Source organism: Apodemus sylvaticus, chromosome 18, assembly GCF_947179515.1.
Source record: "Apodemus sylvaticus chromosome 18, mApoSyl1.1, whole genome shotgun sequence".
Lineage (NCBI taxonomy): Eukaryota > Metazoa > Chordata > Mammalia > Rodentia > Muridae > Apodemus > Apodemus sylvaticus.
In genome coordinates, this window is record NC_067489.1 from 38,333,694 (window position 1) to 38,350,420 (window position 16,727).

At 44.1% G+C, this 16,727-nt stretch overlaps 1 protein-coding gene across 2 annotated transcripts in view; it reads left to right on the top strand.

Annotated features, from left to right (window-relative positions):
- The first annotated feature begins 1,760 nt into the window (after positions 1-1,760).
- Slc7a2 (solute carrier family 7 member 2) overlaps positions 1,761-16,727 on the top strand; it is a 56,737-nt gene continuing 41,770 nt past the window's right edge. For both annotated transcript variants that reach the window (XM_052162350.1, XM_052162349.1), the window contains exon 1: positions 1,761-1,913. The gene's annotated coding sequence lies outside the window, so the exon portion shown is untranslated. The remainder of the gene's footprint in view (positions 1,914-16,727) is intronic.

Sequence of the window (16,727 nt, forward strand, 5' to 3'; positions counted from 1 at the left end):
GTCTGCTCAGAAGCTCTGTAAGGGACTACCTTCATGGGAGAGGGTCTCTGCCACCTCGGTGGTTTGGGTTTTATCTCGTAGGACACCTGTGTAGTGCTCATATCTCAATGGATAGGAAAAGACTTATTATGTTACTGAGAAGTAAGTTCCTGCAGTGTGAGTTGGTTGTGTTTTTCCTGGGACCATCTGTGTAAGGAAGCATGGGATACTGAGGGCTTAGCTCCTGAATGTCTGAGTTTTCATATTAGAGTGGAATTCTCTATAGTTATGTGGTAAGACCCTAGGATAGATTGCATCCAGGGCTTGCTAGGGTCAACTTTCCCAGTCCCGCTTGAAGGCAGCAGTGGCCTTGCTCTGATTCCAACCTACCTTGAATCAAAATCAACCATGTTCCAAGGTCAGAACAACAGCATGAGCTTCCATTGCAGACCAATAGCCAAAAAAATCCTATTTTAAAAAAAAATCCAGATGAATTTTTTTTAAATAACACATCCATTGTCCTTATAAAAACCAATAAAACATCATGAGGCTTCAGAAGTGTGGGACTGAGTTTGAGTGGGCATTTGGTGTTAGCATCCTAGTGTATCAATTCACTAGATGTCATTAAGGAGTTTGCATAGAGAAATTGTGATAAAATCTAAGATATTTATGCTGATGGTCTTAATTGATTAGTACATTTACTCTATCATGTCCCTCATAGTAGCTATATGCTCTACAGACCTGGACTTATCCCGGAGAACAGTGAACTTCATTGGATACCTGGCCTCTGAAGATGGTAACAGAAATTGTGTACCTTTTCTGGAGCAAACCCCTCACTATTCAGTAAAATTTCTCAGAAAGGTCTACTTTAAAGAATGATCAGAAACTCTCATTAAACCTAGGTACTGCATCACATGAATGAGCACTTGCCTAATCTTACTAGTAGGAACTGAATAAAAAGTCCTTTTACCACAGTATAAAGCTGAAAAAGGTACCCTTTCCTTCAAGCCACAATAACATACAATAATATTCAATTCCGTGCCGGGGGGGGGGGGGTCCAGCTTCATTTTTGTGTTAAAATCAAGAGTTTCGCATTGTGATTTTAATCTTTATCAGAGACTCCTAAAGCAAATAGCACAGAATGAGAAACCTCGATTGTGTAACTTCTGGTTTTGCTGGCTAGGAAATACCAAGTATCCGTTTCCTAAAAACCCACCTTCCAAATAACCATGACTGCCCGCCTGCCTATTATTCACAAGTCTGGAGTCTTCAAGTTTTGATTTCACCGCAGGAAGTGGTACTTTTTGACAAAGCACATCTATCTGGGTTTCTACTTTATTATGATTCTATACTATTATTTTTATGTTCTCAATTCTCAAATGAGAGAGAGAGGAGGAGGGAGGGCAGAAGGAAGAGGGAGAGACTCCTGCTTAGAAGAAACCTCAAAAATGACCTCCCTACCCCCACCTCCACCCGAGATTGCGTTCTGCCAAGGAAAGGGGACACTTTCCCTCTACCAAGCTCTGCGTCTCCGACCCACGCCCACCCACTCAGCGGGCAAACTGGTAACCACGTGTGCGCGCGCCCTGGCCCTGACCCTACGGAGGCGCGGAGCTACACACCACTTTCCTAGAGTCTCCGCGTGCCTGGCGGCTTCATGCGCTCCAGGCAGGGGTCGCGAGCGCGAGGGAGGGGCGGAAAGGGCCCGCCCCCTCGTCGCCCCGCCCCTCGCCCCGCCCCCCGCCTCTACTCAGAGGGGTGCCCACGTGCCCAGCCCGCCTTCTACAGCTCGGCGGCGGGAGCTTGTGTCTGCGCGGACCTGGAAGGCGGCGGCCGCTCGGCTAGCCTTCACGAGCTTGGGATCTGCAGAGCGCCGCAGCCGCTCGCTCGCCCGCCGGTGCCGGTCCCTGTCGCGCGGCCAGGGCACTGCCCTAGTAAGTTGCGGAGAGTGCGCGGGGGGCCCAGAAGGGAAGCGGGGAAGCGAGCCGGTGGGGCACAGGCGTCCAGGCCGCGTCCAGCTGCGTGCAGCTGCCCGGAGGCCGTGCTCCAGCGACTGCGGAGCGGAGCGTCGGGGGCACGGGGAACAGGGACGGCAGCTTCGGACCCTGGGTCTCCGGCCTGCACCTTGGGTCCCCGGTGCCGCCGGCTGACTCTCACTCGAGGCGTGCAGATCCCGCAACGGCCACGCGGGTCGCAGAACGTGGGGGTAGGGCCTGACACTGGAACTCCCCGAGTGTTCCTAGTCACTTTAGTTCTGGGGGACCCTGGGTATCTCTCAGGGTAGCCCGCCTGAAGGGGGAGTGGCCCCCTGAAGTCCTCTTTCACTCCCTTGGGGTTCTTGGTTTAAATTTGGAACAAGACTTGGATCGCCACGAAGACTTTTCCCATCCTGCTCTGGACTTGGTATGTCAGGTAAAATGACCCACTGGGGGGGTCCTCTATGGGCATTTGAAAGTAAATGGGTGAAGTATTAAGCGCTCGAGTTGTTCTGTGTTCCTTTAAACCTCATTTCGCGAAGTCTTCAGTTTTGAGTACCTTAAAACCTTCGTTTCAGATCCTGGATTCAACTAGTCTGCACCGCCTTCTGTTGTCCCGTATGTGCAATGTGCGGTGTAAAGTAATCCTATAATTATTTCAAAGAAACGGGTGCTATAAAAGTCATAAATGACTCTCAAAACTAGAAACTGCCTAGATGCCAGAAGTAAATTAATCCGATTCAAACTTTAAACTCTGAAAAACTGTCTTCAAAGACATTTAGGTAATTACTCTGTTGGGACTAAAGTATTAGATCCGTGCGGATCAGTTCTTCGCTAGAGTGGAGTTACTAGACTTTAGGGCTTGAGCTGTGCAGTTAAGTGTGTCTGTCTGTCCTGAAACTTCGTTCTTGCCTGAGGCACACTTTTAAAATGTGATTTTCTTTTCTGCCTCCATATTAATATTTATATTCTCGGTACAGAGCAACACTTTGTTGTCTCTGACTAGGAGCTGTACAGTTGGAGAATGTTCTATTTTTTTATATACTTTTTGTGTGATTAGATCTTTCTTTTCTTCTGATACATCCACTCAAAGGAACATTTTTCCCGTTCCTTATGCTAAAAAGTTGCTGGTTGGCAACTGTCCAGGAGTGAATCCGGGAGGCAACCCTACATATATTTTGCATTTTCAAGGTTTCTCCTTTGTTCCTCATTTTCTTTCCCCTCTTCTCTCGTGAGGAGTGGATGTCATTTACATTAAAGCATTTTAATGCTTTAATTTTAATTTTAATCTTTTGGGATATGTCCCGACTGAAGATCAGATTAGAGCTTCTTGGTATCTGCAGAGATTCCTGACCTTCCCCTTGCCAGCAAAGCTCTTTTGATTCCAAGTCTCCAGTTTTTCTCACTGGGCTCCCAGTTAAGAGTCCGGAAAGATGGAATGGCAGCTCGAAGGGCTATCTGGGAGCTTTGGACATTTAAAAAGTTTGAGAATTTGTGGAGTTTTTCATCCTGAATTTCCATGTCTCTGGGTCACTGGAACTCTGCAGAGTTTTAAAGCTGGTGTTTCTTCACGACAAGTCAGTCACCTTTGCAGACCATTTGCCTACTTTCCCTTCTAGGTGGCTCTATGCCAGTGATTGCCTTCTGCCTTCTAGTTCAAGTCAATGGTATTTCTTCTGACTCTTCGAGCCAGGACTCTCCTCCTAACTGGCCATTTCTTCTCCTTTTCCAAAATGTTTTACCCTAAATGTTTTCATGTCTAACTTACTTAATGAGTTTATGTTCGGTTATATTTATTTGCTCCCTCTCCCAGTGTGTGTGTGTGTGTGTGTGTGTGTGTGTGTGTGTGTTCAGAGTCATCTGGTGCCAGTCAGTGACCAGCTTTCAGAACAAAATTTTGGAAACATTCTAAAGTCGCTCTTTGCTTCGTTTTTTTTCAACACAGTATGAATGTGATTTCCAAGTCTGGTTTCTTAATAGATGACTTCTTAGATGCCAAATATTTAGAACAAAAGGAAATTTTTCAGTTGAGTGTGTCTCTAAGCTTCCGCGTCTGGTGCTGTGTGCCAAAGGAATGCTTCAGCATGAGACTAAAAGCGGAGGGAGCCGTGTGTCTTCACTCCATGACGGTTGCCTGAACACCTCAGCAAAATTAAACCTTAAACTTATTCCGAACCTTTATAAAAATATTCAGAACTATATATATAAAACCTTGACCAGCAGTAAAAACCAACAAAATGTTTCCCTTTGTGATCTTCCATTTCAATGTTTCCCTTGTATCCCCTCGCCTAGTGTGACCTAACACATGCTCAGTGTGTTCTTATTGTAAAATAATTGGCAACGGTTCCAACAACTTGAGAAAACGTGTTTTGTCTCACTTCTAAATGTTTTCATGCCTTCCCTGAAAACTCAGTGGGTCCCTACAGTACACCAGACACTGGGTGACCCAAAACTAATTACTGACATCATAGAGGGATTCTATAATTATTTTTTGCATTTAGGAAACTTTCTTGACGGGTTTTAAGAATAGCTTGTTGTTGTCAACTGTATGAAAGTCATGCCAAATCTTAGTGGATGGCTTGAGTGCTGTGTGCACACATGAAGCAGACCTACGAAGACAGAGCTACTATTTCGTTATGGAAAGCATGTATGCTGGGTATCTTTGTTTCATACATAGCCACAGATTTATGCCCATCCATCCTTTTATGTGCTTGTCTGGCTCTTGTCTTTCTAAGACAAGATGCTTTCTCAGACCCGAACACAATGAGAACTCATTCCATCAGGCACTAGCTAGTCAAGGCAGTACCAACTTCATCTATTCAGTTGTCTTGTCTAACTCCATAACCTAACTGTTCTGTGCTAATCTCCGGGGGGCAGACAGAATACTATTTTTCACATGCTTATGGTCACTTTTAGATGCTAGGTATCACTTTCTGAAGACTTCCCCTGCCCTTACGGCAATATTCTCACTGGTAAAGGATTAGTATCAACTTAAAAAAATGTTAATGAGTTAATGTGGTTTTTGTTTAAAAGACTGGCTTTGAATGCATGAGTTGTGTGTCTTTCCCATTCTTATTGCACCCTTCAGTGTGCATCTCTGCCTTTACAGAGAGCTGTAGTTCTTCATTTTATTGGGTGGGTGTGAATGTTGATATTCCAACAATGTTGTTGGAAACCTTGGGTTTTCTTAACGAAGGGCTTTCTTTATCTGAGGCGGCACCTTCAAGCTAGAAGCTGTCACGTGTTCTCTTTTATGCGTTATATGTAAAAAGCATCTGCCTGTAAAAGAGCAAAGATAAAGGTAGAATCCATGGAATGAGCTTAGAAATGAAGAGCATGTCTGGACATGCTAGGGCAGGAGAAGAACGTTGTGAGTGCTGGCTCCTCTCTTCAGAACTGACCCTGATCAGAGAACCGGCAACACCAACACCGAGAAAGAACACCCCCACAACCTTTCCTCCGGGAATTAATTTCATTTAAAAATATTTGCTAGGTCCCTTTTTGTGAGTGCTCCATACCTCAGTAATAGTGTCAGGCCTTGGGGCCTCCGCTTGAGCTGGATCCCACTTTGGTCCTGTTACTGAACCTTCTTTTCCTCAGGCTTCTCTCCATTTCCATCCCTGTAATTCTTTCAGACAGGAACAATTAGGGTCAGAGTTGTGACTATGGGATGGTCCCCCTCTCCCTCATTTGATGCCCTGTCTTCCTGCTGGAGGTGGGCTCTATAAGTCCCCTCTCCCCAATGTAGGGCATTTCATCTGAGGTCCCTCCCTTTGAGTCCTGAGAGTCTCTCACCTCCCAGGTCTCTGGTGTATTCTGGAGGGTTCCCCCAACCTGCTACCTCCCAAGGTTGCCTGTTTCCATACTTTCTGCTGGCCCTCAGGGCTTCAGTCCTTTACCCTCACCCAATACCAGATCAGGCTTCCTTCCCCCCCAGCTCTCCGCCCCTGTCTACTTTCCCTCTCAAGTCCCTCCCTCCCTCCCCACTTGTGATTGCTTTCTTCTCCCTCCCAAGAGAAGACCCAACTGAGCAGCTGAGTCAGATGCAGATATTTGCACCCAGCCAGTGGACAGAAGCAGCTGGCCCCTGTTGTTGAATTAGGGAAAGGCTGGAAAAAGCTGAGAAGGGCAGCCCTGTAGGAGGACCAGCAGTCTCAATTAATTTGGACCCCCGAGATCTCTCAAACACTGGACCACCAAACAGGCAGCATACACCAGCTGATATGAGGTCCCCAACACACATACAGCAGGGGACTGCCAGGTCTGTGTTCATTCAGAGATGATGCACCTAACCCTCAAAAGACTGGAGGCCCCGGGAGGTTTAGAAGTCAGGTGGGGTGGAGGGTGGGGACATCTACATGGAAACAGGGGATGGGGAGGAAGTATGGGATGTGGAACAGTCGAAAGGTGGACTGGGGGTGTGTGGGGGAAACAAAATCTGGACTGTAAAAAATAAATTTAAAATAAATAAATAAATGAATAAAAATATTTGCTAAATAGTACATAACAAAGAATATTGATGGTCCATGTTGGTTCATATTTATTGTTCCCACAGCTGTAGGGATAATCATTTTCTTTCCTGAACTCATGCTGGCTTTCAGACTCTAGTTTTTAATCCCATCATGTTTTTAATCCCTATGGTGCCTCTCAGGCCATGGAGATGGCCTTCCTCCCAGCGTCCACGTGGTAGGCACAGCATATGGACTGTGCCGTCATGTTATCGGAGGATACTGAGAATACCAGAGTCAAAATGGTCACATTATTCTAGCACTTTGCTCAGGGCTGCCGTAGCTACTCATATTTAAGATTGGATCAGTTATAAATTAAAAACAGGTGTTTTCTTCTATAACTTCAGTTAATAAGCCTTAAAACTCATCTGTTACTTTACTTTTTGCGGGAGGACATGGTGCTTGAGTTGATAACAGTGATCATAATTGGGAGACAGCTTCTTGCCGTGGCTGTGACAGCTGCTGTTGTCATCCTGGCCAAGAGTGCTGACGACAGTGAACACTGGTAGAATTATGGACCAAAAGGAAAGATTAGAGTGCCTTTCCAATTTTCAGCTGTGTTTATTTGATATTAACTTGGGGCAGAATTTGTGAATGCAGTACAAGTTCTTTAATGCAGTACAAGAACAAGAAATAAACCTAACCTACTTGAGCAGTAGGGGTGAGAACTCATGTAGGTATCACCCCAAAACGTTCTTCTTTCTCAGAGCATGCGTATCTTTCCTCTGGGTTTCTTTCTTCTGCCCATAAGTTCTGCTGTCCAGTTTATAGAAGGTCTGCATCAGGTGAAAGCAGCTTAATATGCTTCTGAAATTAGCATGCCAAATTTACCTCTGTGCTTGTGCTATTTAATAATGATATATTCCGCCAGATGACTGAGCACAGTTTCCTAAGTCAGGATCTCCTTAGAATAGGAAATGAGGCTTTGCATCCTTTGCAACCAAGAGTATCTTGAGACATTATGTGTGGAGTTTTCCATAGTCAGAAATTAGTTTATGTGTTACGCATTAATACCTGTTTTGTGTGTGTGTTCATGCGCACACATTAGTGTTTGGCTAATAGTTTCACAGAATGTTTGTAATTTGCCCTAGTTGTTGTCCTTATTTAAAAAAAAAGAAAAAAGAAAATCAGGACTAAGCATGGTGGACCATCTTCATTCCCAGAACTGGGAAGGCAGAAACAGGCAAACCAAGTGAAAAACTCTTCTTTGATAGTTTGTACCAACTTGGGCATGAATTCCCCTGGAGGAGCCTGTTTGTGAACCTTTAGGTTGTTCTGTGTAGCTGTGTCACCTGCTTTGTAGAGCTCAAGGAACATTTATTCAGTGGAAGAAAGAAGAGCTTGTGGCTGGGCGGTGGTGGCTCACGCCTTTAATCCCAGCACTCTGGGAGGCAGAAGCAGGCAGATTTCTGAGTTTGAGGCCAGCCTGGTCTACAGAGTGAGTTCCAGGACAGCCAGGGATATACAGAGAAACCCTGTCTCCAAAAAAAAAGAAAAAAAGAAAAAAAAGAAGGAGAAGAAGAAGGAGGAGAAGAAGAAAGAGCTTGTGATCACAGCCACACCTGTGCACAGCAATGGCTTGTGGCATAACAGATATTTTGTGTTATGTTTTTCTCCATCCATCTCATCCAGTTCATCTCTCCATAGAAAAGAATGCACTATATGCAGATTGGCCCTCCCTGACCATCTTGTGTGAGATTTCTGGAGTTTAGGGACACTGCTTCCATCCAGTAGGCAGCTAGAGTTTCTACAAATTGGGATAAGAATCCTACAATACAGAAGCCACTCCAATGCCTTAGGAAGGTACCTGGAGAGATTCTGTTGAGTCTTCATGGGACATTTTTTGGTCATGGGTTCTGTCTCCCTGCTGATTTAAGATGGCCTCCAGTTTCCAAGGTAAGTATAATAGTTAGGGACTCACTAGGAGATCAACTGGTGGAAAGATAAGTTTTTTTCCATCCCCTGTGATTGATGGGATCATCAAAGCAGACACAACTATACAGAATTGCCTGAGTTTTTGGTAACAGACTTTTTTCCCAGGGGAGTTCATATTCAACTTGATACAAGCTATCAGGAAGAGATTTCATAGTAGCATAGGATGACTGGCCTCTTTGTGCCATGGTGAAAATGTTATAGTTCCCTTGAATCTCCAGCGTCATAGTTGGAGATTTTCGCCAAATTCTCAGATTCACAGATTTCAGAGTGTGGGTATGGACCAAGGAGTGAATTTGTCTGTTTTATCAAAAGATATCTCATTTGAAGATTTATAATCACACCTATAAACAAGTCAAACAAGAATGGGTAAGAATAGTATGTAATGTTGGGATGTCTTTAAGATGACATTGAGGAGCCGGTTGGTTGTGGCGCACTCCTGTAATCCCAGCACTCTGGGAGGCAGAGGCAGGCAGGCGGATTTCTGAGTTCGAGGCCAGCCTGGTCTACAGAGTGAGTTCCAGGACAGCCAGGGGCTACACAGAGAAACCCTGTCTCGAAAAAAACAAATCCAAAAAACCAAAAAAAAAAAAAAAAAAAAAATGACATTGAGATCTTTCCTCCTGGTTTGATATACATCAAATTAAAAATCACAGGAAGCTCCCAAATGTAAGTCGATTCAGAGCCCGACTAAATGCTACTATCAGGGAAGGAGTATGTCTCTCCAAGGCTTCTCCTATGTCTAAGGAACAAATGACTAGTTTGTAGCATTTACTTGTTACAGTTATTCAGTAATGTGCTGAACCAAAGGCAGTGAACCCCAAAGAGATATTTACAGTCAGTTTCTCTGCTGAAGTCCATCTTTTGCAGTGTTTGTGTGGTTGGGATTTGTAATATTTGGTTAAGGGGGTGGAGGAGAGAAAGAAAAGGCTGATTCATGTACTGCATCGGTGGCCCAGCGCTCACGTAGGGGGGAAGGAGTCTTGTATGTGCGCTATTCATCAAGAAAAGAGCACAGAGTGCATTTGCCTGCCCTTCAGGAGCAGTGGTGGGCGTCGATACAATTCGTAGTACTATCTGTGTAAACACACCCTAAGCTGCTGCCCTGTTAAACTCCTGAAACTGAACATTTCATCCCCAAAGCAATCATATTGTCAAAGGATTCATGCGTGGGTAAGGCTTGCCTGCTTAGGGATTCAGTTTGTTTTATCACAGAAAACAAAACAAGGCGAGACACGATGGCGGTAGCTGGTTTTGCATTCCAAACTCTGCAGTACCTTTACAACTAACTGTCTTGTGAGAAGTGTCTGAAGCGTCCCAGGTTTCGCTTCTTCAGTCTTTTCCTCATGGACAGTTACTGAGTTCCTGGTACTTCTGTCTCAAACACAACACTAGACGAGTCTGCAAAGGAACTTGCTAACACCCGAGAATGACATTTTAGAATGCCCAGACAGTTCCAAAATCAAGGATTTGAGAACTAGAACATTGAAAACTGACACATTGGATCCAGAGGCAAATATAAGAGTTTAGATGTAGAAGAAAGAACTGATTTGTTTCCATGAAGGACAGGTATACCTTGCTAAAATACACACTTCATGTGGAATTTTGCCAAGTGGACATCAAATTACAATACCCACTTGAAGTTTTCAGATTTTAAGATTTCTCAGAACCTGGCATGTTTGCATATTTTAGTAGAGTGGCATTTTGAGGATGTGAACAGTTTTAATAAACGGCATACTTTACAAGGAAATGAAAAATACAGGCTTAATCTGAAAAACAAAAAAAACATTTTAGTATGTGTTCTAAGGTGGTAAGAGTTAAGCCTCCACAGATGGCGCTTTTGAACAGTAAGTGCTTCTGTGTTAGCTCAGAATAAAAGAAAAAAGCCGCGTGAGTTTTTGTGTTTTTCGGATTATCCTAGGGAACAGCTGGTTCGCACTTAGTTCAGTGACCCAAACAGAAATAAGAGCAGATTCTGCAGAAAATTTCTGTTGATAGTGCATGTTAGCCTCGCTGACACGGATCCCAGGAACTCTACCTAACGAGCAGCACATTTGCATTGTTTGAATCTTATTTCCCCCCCGACACACACACACACTACAGAGTACACCAGCAATATGAAGAGCAAATAACCCAGTACTGTCACTTCAAAACTATCCTAGTAAATTATTTAGAATGCTCTTCTGTGTTTCTATCTCTAGGTATTGTACCTGCTGTCTCTACTGCAAAATGTGGTAAATTATCTCACTGGAGTACCAGAAATAGCATTAAATTACTTTTTGCAGAGATTTAAAATGTTTAGGCTGGATATGATGGTCAATACAGGATGGGTGCCTGTAAAATCTTGGTGCTTGGGATGTGGAGATAGGAGAGTCAAGAGTTCAAGAGCAGTCCCTGCTGTCAGAGACCTGACGGTTCCCCCATCTCTTAACACAACATGAAAAGACTTTGTCTTTTTCACCTCTGTGCATGACCAGACCAGCCTGTCGTGCTGTTGAGCTTTCGTGGTGTGCAGTGTTGGAAGCTGCAGAGGGTGGAGGTACATGACGGTAGAATGAGAAATAGTCCACTCTGTGGTGGCGTGGCGGTCCTCTAATACCAGCATGGAGGAGTCTGAGGCAGGAGGATTTGGAACCCAAGGCCACTGTAGGCTACTTAGCAAGCCTCTGTCTCCCCAAAGCAAAACTGATGAGCCTCAAGTGGAGTCGCTCCCCTAAAAGGGAGTGTGTGCACCAACTGTAATCTTTGGTAATAAGAGTAATACACATTTTTAATCTTCTGTTTTAAGAATAGGACTTTATCATGTATGATTTTAATGTATTGTATGTTAGGTCCAGGGAATCAGAAGGGTTAAAATAACTCTGATTACATTTCTCACAAGTTTGCTTGAATCAGAATTTAGGCTCTCTTCAAGAGTTGATACAAAAGTCTTGTTTCATTGAATTAACTATAAAGTAAAGGAGGAAAAAAAAACAGAAAGCAAAAAAATTCATTTCTGGCTTAGTCTTCAATAAAATGGTGTATGTAGAACAACACTTTAAGAATTTTCACTTATGAAAACTAGACTGTAATTTGCATATTTTTAAAGATGAAATATTTGACATTGCTTGCAAGCATTGGTGAATTATGAGATTGCTGGCTCGGAAGCATATCCATTCCACTGCAGAATCATGGCTGACCATTCTTCATAGGTATACATGCACTGTAAACTCGAGCTGGCCATTGTATATGTGTGCAGATGTATCTGGAAAAACAGATCATATTTCTAAACTGCTACTATAAATAGCAACGTTTTTATATTTAAAGGTAATGAATAGTTGGGAATAGCTGTATCTTTGGGGAAAGGTCAACATTTTCTCCTTAATGTTTGAATGCTCACGACTGCATGGTTGATTTTTTTTTTCCATCTCTTTCCTCCAGTGCCTGGGGACAGGGTTCGTTAGAACTTCCCATGAGTGGTTAAGTTCCTCTCTGAGGAGCAAGTGGCTCTTTCCTGTTCATTGCTCCTTAGGATTTCCCCTGTCTGCTGCTGTTCTTTCCGGCCATGCTGTGCTTGAGGCCACTCTTGTATTAGGGATCCCACAGTGTAGCTGGGCAGTCTGATCTGCGGAGTGCTGACACCAGCCCCCGTGTGGTTCTCTTCCCCTTCCCCTCCTCTCCCAAAATTAAATGAGTAGCCTAGCTAAACCCAAGCCAAATGCTCACTGGCTTCTGACCTGTCAATGCTGGATCTTGTGTGTACCCTCTCTTGGGTGTCCCCCTAAGTCATGCTCTGTTATCCTTGGCCTGAAGATTGTATTTTCTATGACCATGGAGGAGGCACAGGCTCTAGGGGTCTTGCTGTTGTGTGTAGGAATTCTGAGCTCACCCTCTGTTGTAGCATAAGGATGACATATTTACCCTTCCTCCCTCTGTTTCCTCTCCAACTGCTTTTCCCTCAGTCCTGACTGTAAATACTAACTCTGGAGCCACTGACTCTTCTTAAGAATATAAAAAACAAGGGCTGGAGATCTGGCTCAGCAGGTAAGAGCCCTGACTGCTCTTCCGGAGGTCCTGAGTTCAAATCCCAGCAACCACTTGGTGGCTCACAACCATCTGTAATGAGATCTGATGCCCTCTTCTGGTGTGTCTGAAGACAGCTGCAGTGGACTTACATATAACAAATAAATCTTAAAAAAATAAAAATAAAAGAATATAAAAACAAAAGAACTGAACGTGGGAGGAGGGTAAAGTTAACCCTTTAGAGAGGTTTTATCCCATCAGTTTATGACGCCATGCCAAGTGTGCGAGACAGATCTCTACAGTCACTCAGAAAAGGGTTTGTGGTGGGTTTTCCTGGCTCTCTCTTGGTTATCAGTTTGGGTTGTTGCTTCTGTAAGTAAAGAATTGACGTAGAGCAGGATTAAAAGCAGCCTGTGTGTAGTGACCCCTCTGGGATCATACATCAGATATCTGGCATATCTGATATTTACATTTTGAATCATAACAGTATAACATGACATAAAATTATAGCTATCAAGTGAAAACAAAAAAAAATAATTTTATGTTTGGGAGTCACCAGAACATGAGATACTGTATTAAAGGGTCTCACCACTAGGAAGGTTGAGAACCACTGACTTAGACTAACAGTTACCACATATTGAAGTCGTTTCTCCTCTTGCTCTATTATTGTTGCAGTTATTTACAGAGTAGAAAGAGTTCACTGGCTTACCTTTGTGTTTTATCTACTCTGTCTCTGAAGTATTATTCACTTGCAGCCACTGGAAGGTCTTATTTTTTGTCAGGGATTTCAAGAACAACAGATACTTCATGAAGACCTACTGATCCAAAACATCAGAGCTCCTCGTTGCAGGGCTTGGGGGGTGGGGGTGGGGGTGGGAGTGGGGGTGGGGGTGGGGTGGGGGAGGGGTTGGGAGAAGCTCATTTCCAATTTAGACCTTTGAAAGCTCAAACTTAGAATGAGAACTCATACTGGTCACTAAAGGCTGTGTCCTGTGTGCAAGCTCCCTCCTGGGAGCTGTGGCGCGTGCACCTGTTAACCTCACAAAATAATCTCCTGCCTAACCGTGGAGCATGTGACCTCATTTAAGAATCTTTTTGGCTTGCTGGCCTAACGATAAATTTTAAAAGTGTGAGTGTGTGTGTGTGTGTGTGTGTGTGTGTGTGTTTCTACCTGGCTTTTAATCTTGTGGTACCAGTTTTATGTACATAACAAAAACTCTGTGTCTCAAGCTCTTGAAGCATCCAGTTCAGTACTTCTAAGTAGTTCACATTGCTACTCAACAGTTGTCCGGTACCTTTAATCCCTTAAACACGGAAACTATACCCATAAGCAATCCCCGCCCTCAAGGGCCCGGCAACAACCATCCTATTTTCTGTTTCTCTGAGTGTGTAAGAACATTGTCTGCCCCCTCGTGACTGGGTTGCTTTTATTTACTACGGTGTCCTAGGGTGTCCTAGGTTTACTGTGTGTCAGCACTTGTTTCCTTTCTGTGTGGTGATGTGTGTGTGGGTGTGTGCTTGCAGGCCTGTGCCTGTTCATGTGGAAGACAGAGGTCAACCTTTCCTGTCATTCCTTGGGCTTGTCCGACACTTTATGTTTTGAGAGTCTCTGACTGGCCTGAAGCTAACTCTGACGGTGAAGCCGGGAAGCCCCGAGGATCACCTGTCTCTGCCTCCCCAGCGTTCTTGGGATCAAGCTCAGGTCCTTAAGCTTTAGGTAGCACTGTATCCACTGAGCTCGCAGAATTTGCTTACTTTATGTAGCTGAGTATTACTGTTCCATGATATCACTACCCCACATTTTATTCATTCTTTTATTCAGCCATTCACATTAGAGGCTCTTCTACTCTCTGCCTTTTCTGAATAGCACTGCTCTGGGTGCAGACAAGTAGCTGTTTCCTGGAGTCCCTGCTGCCTTTTGGCTGTGTACCTAGAAATAAAACCACTGCATCAGGCGGTGATTCTGTTTTTAATTTTTTAGTTTACAGCTCTGTTTTCCAGAGCGGCAGCACAGGTTCCCATTCCCACCCACAGCTTGCAGGTTCTGTGGCTCTCACTTTCATCCTAATCTTTGGTAGGATTTTGCAGTTACAAAGTTACTCTCATGCCTGAATAAAAAAAAAAAAAAAACAAAAAAACAAAAAACAAAGCAAGCCTTTCACTTTTATTCGTACACACAGATTTAATATCTTGTTGGTATTTTTCCAAAGTTTAAAAGGCTTATTCTCAGGATATCTTGTCTGAATAATAGTGAACATCGTGGGGTGAGGCGCTCCTAGGACTGCTTCAACATACAAGTAGCATGTCAGTTTTCAACATACAAGTAGTATGTCAGTTTTTAACATACAAGTAGCATGTCAGTTTTAAATATTTAGTAATGTTCACTTCTCTCCACGTCTATGTGTTCATCCCTTGTAGGACTGATAGGCAGCAGAAACACCTCTGTTCATCTGTAATGCTTGCTTTCCTTATCCCAGAGTCTACTACAAATTTGGCCCCAGTTCTTTGGGGCCAGAAAGGAATATAAGTGAATGAAACCATAATGCAAAATAAAAATAGTAAGGAGTTTGTGGAACTACTGTGAATCAGAGACCAATCAACTTAGAAAATCCCCTGTGTCCTAAAGCACACATTGCATGCTGGGAACAGTGGCTGCTAACCTCTCATAAAGGACTCGCAGTGCTATGCCTCATGATACAGGCCTGTAAGGCTAGCAGATGAAGAGCTTTGGACAAGAGGATCGAATTCAGGGTCAGCCTGGGCAACTGAGTGAAATCCTGTCTCTAGATAAAGTGGACGGGTTGGGGGAGTATGGTGCTTGCATGACATTCACAGAGACCCAGGTCTGCTCTCCAGCACTTCATAAACCAGGGCCAGAGACTGAAGCAGGTGGGTTACACATTCCACATGGGCCTGGGATACCTAGCAAGACTGGCTTGAAAGAAACACCAAGGGGAAAAAAAGAAAGCAAGAGCACGTTCAGATGGTATCCCAGCGTCGGATGCTACGTGGGCTGGACCAAGTGAGTAAAGGGTGGAGCATTTTTCTCTAACTATATCTTTGGATAAATGTTTTTCCACCTTGCAGAAAGGGACCGTGGCTGAACCCTGAGCAAAAGCAGTGCCTGCTCTTTGGAATTACATGCAGCCCTGAGATAGAGGGGAAAGGGGAGGGAACGGGAAGTTGCAGGTAAACAGTTAACGCTAGATGGGTTGTTGCGTCAGTTGAACCTTTAAACTTAAGGTTTGCCAAATCAATATTTACTTGATCTAAGTGTTATGCTCTGGTGTAATGACCCTTGACCCTTTTCCAGAGTCATCGGTAATGAGAGCATGCTGTTGATTTTTTCAATTCTCTAGTCCCCGTGGGCTTACTGATTGAAAGATTGGGGACGGTGAATGAGTATGTAGTTGGTGCACTAAGTACTTTAGAACATTTGCTATGTAACCCGACTGCCAGCTGGCCTGTATGCAGGGAGAACCGGGGCCTGAGCATTGTTTTATAAGCCACAGAAAGAACTGTCATTAGAGTCTGGCAGCAGCCCTAGCTGATACCTGCCAGAATCACCTATCCTGTAGCCACCGGATGTCCTTGCTTATTACCGAACTCCTGTGTTTTTTTTCTTTTCTTTCTTTTTTTTTTAAAGATTGTTTACTGTTATATCTAAGTACATTGTAACTGTCTTCAGATGCACCAGACGGTGTCACATTTCATTATAGATGGTTGTAAGCCACCATGTGGTTGCTGGGATTTGAACTCAGGACATTCGGAAGAGCAGTCAGTGCTTTTAACTGCTGAGCAGCGTCTTTTCGTTGATTGTTAAGTAAGGACATGGTCTTCAAACCCAGCCCTCCCTCCTATTTGGTAATTCTGTGTTAGACTGCTTCATCAGGATTTAAGATGGGGCTGGAGCAAGGTTCAGGAAAATGTTGAGTTCCTGCTACATGCCAGTACCCAAAGTCCATAGATCGTTTATTATGTGTCAATATGACCCAGCCACACTGCCTTGTCCTCCAAGGATGGACTGGACTAGAGCAGCAAGGGAATGAAGACAAGATAGGCTCATATAGACACTGACAGAACTGTCTGGGATGGAGTGGATTGGGCTCTCCACTGAAGACACCACAGCACCCTGGGAGCCCTGTGTGTTTATATTTCTGAGGTAGGGTTGAAAAGAGAGGCGGTTTTATTGCAGGCAGCTGAACAAGATTGGGTTCTACATACAGATAAACACAGATGCAGGGTTTGCCGTGTACAGTAGGATCGAGGAGACTGGTTTGTTGACCTCTGTAAGGACAGTTTCTGTAGGGGAGCGGTCGTCAGGGGGGCC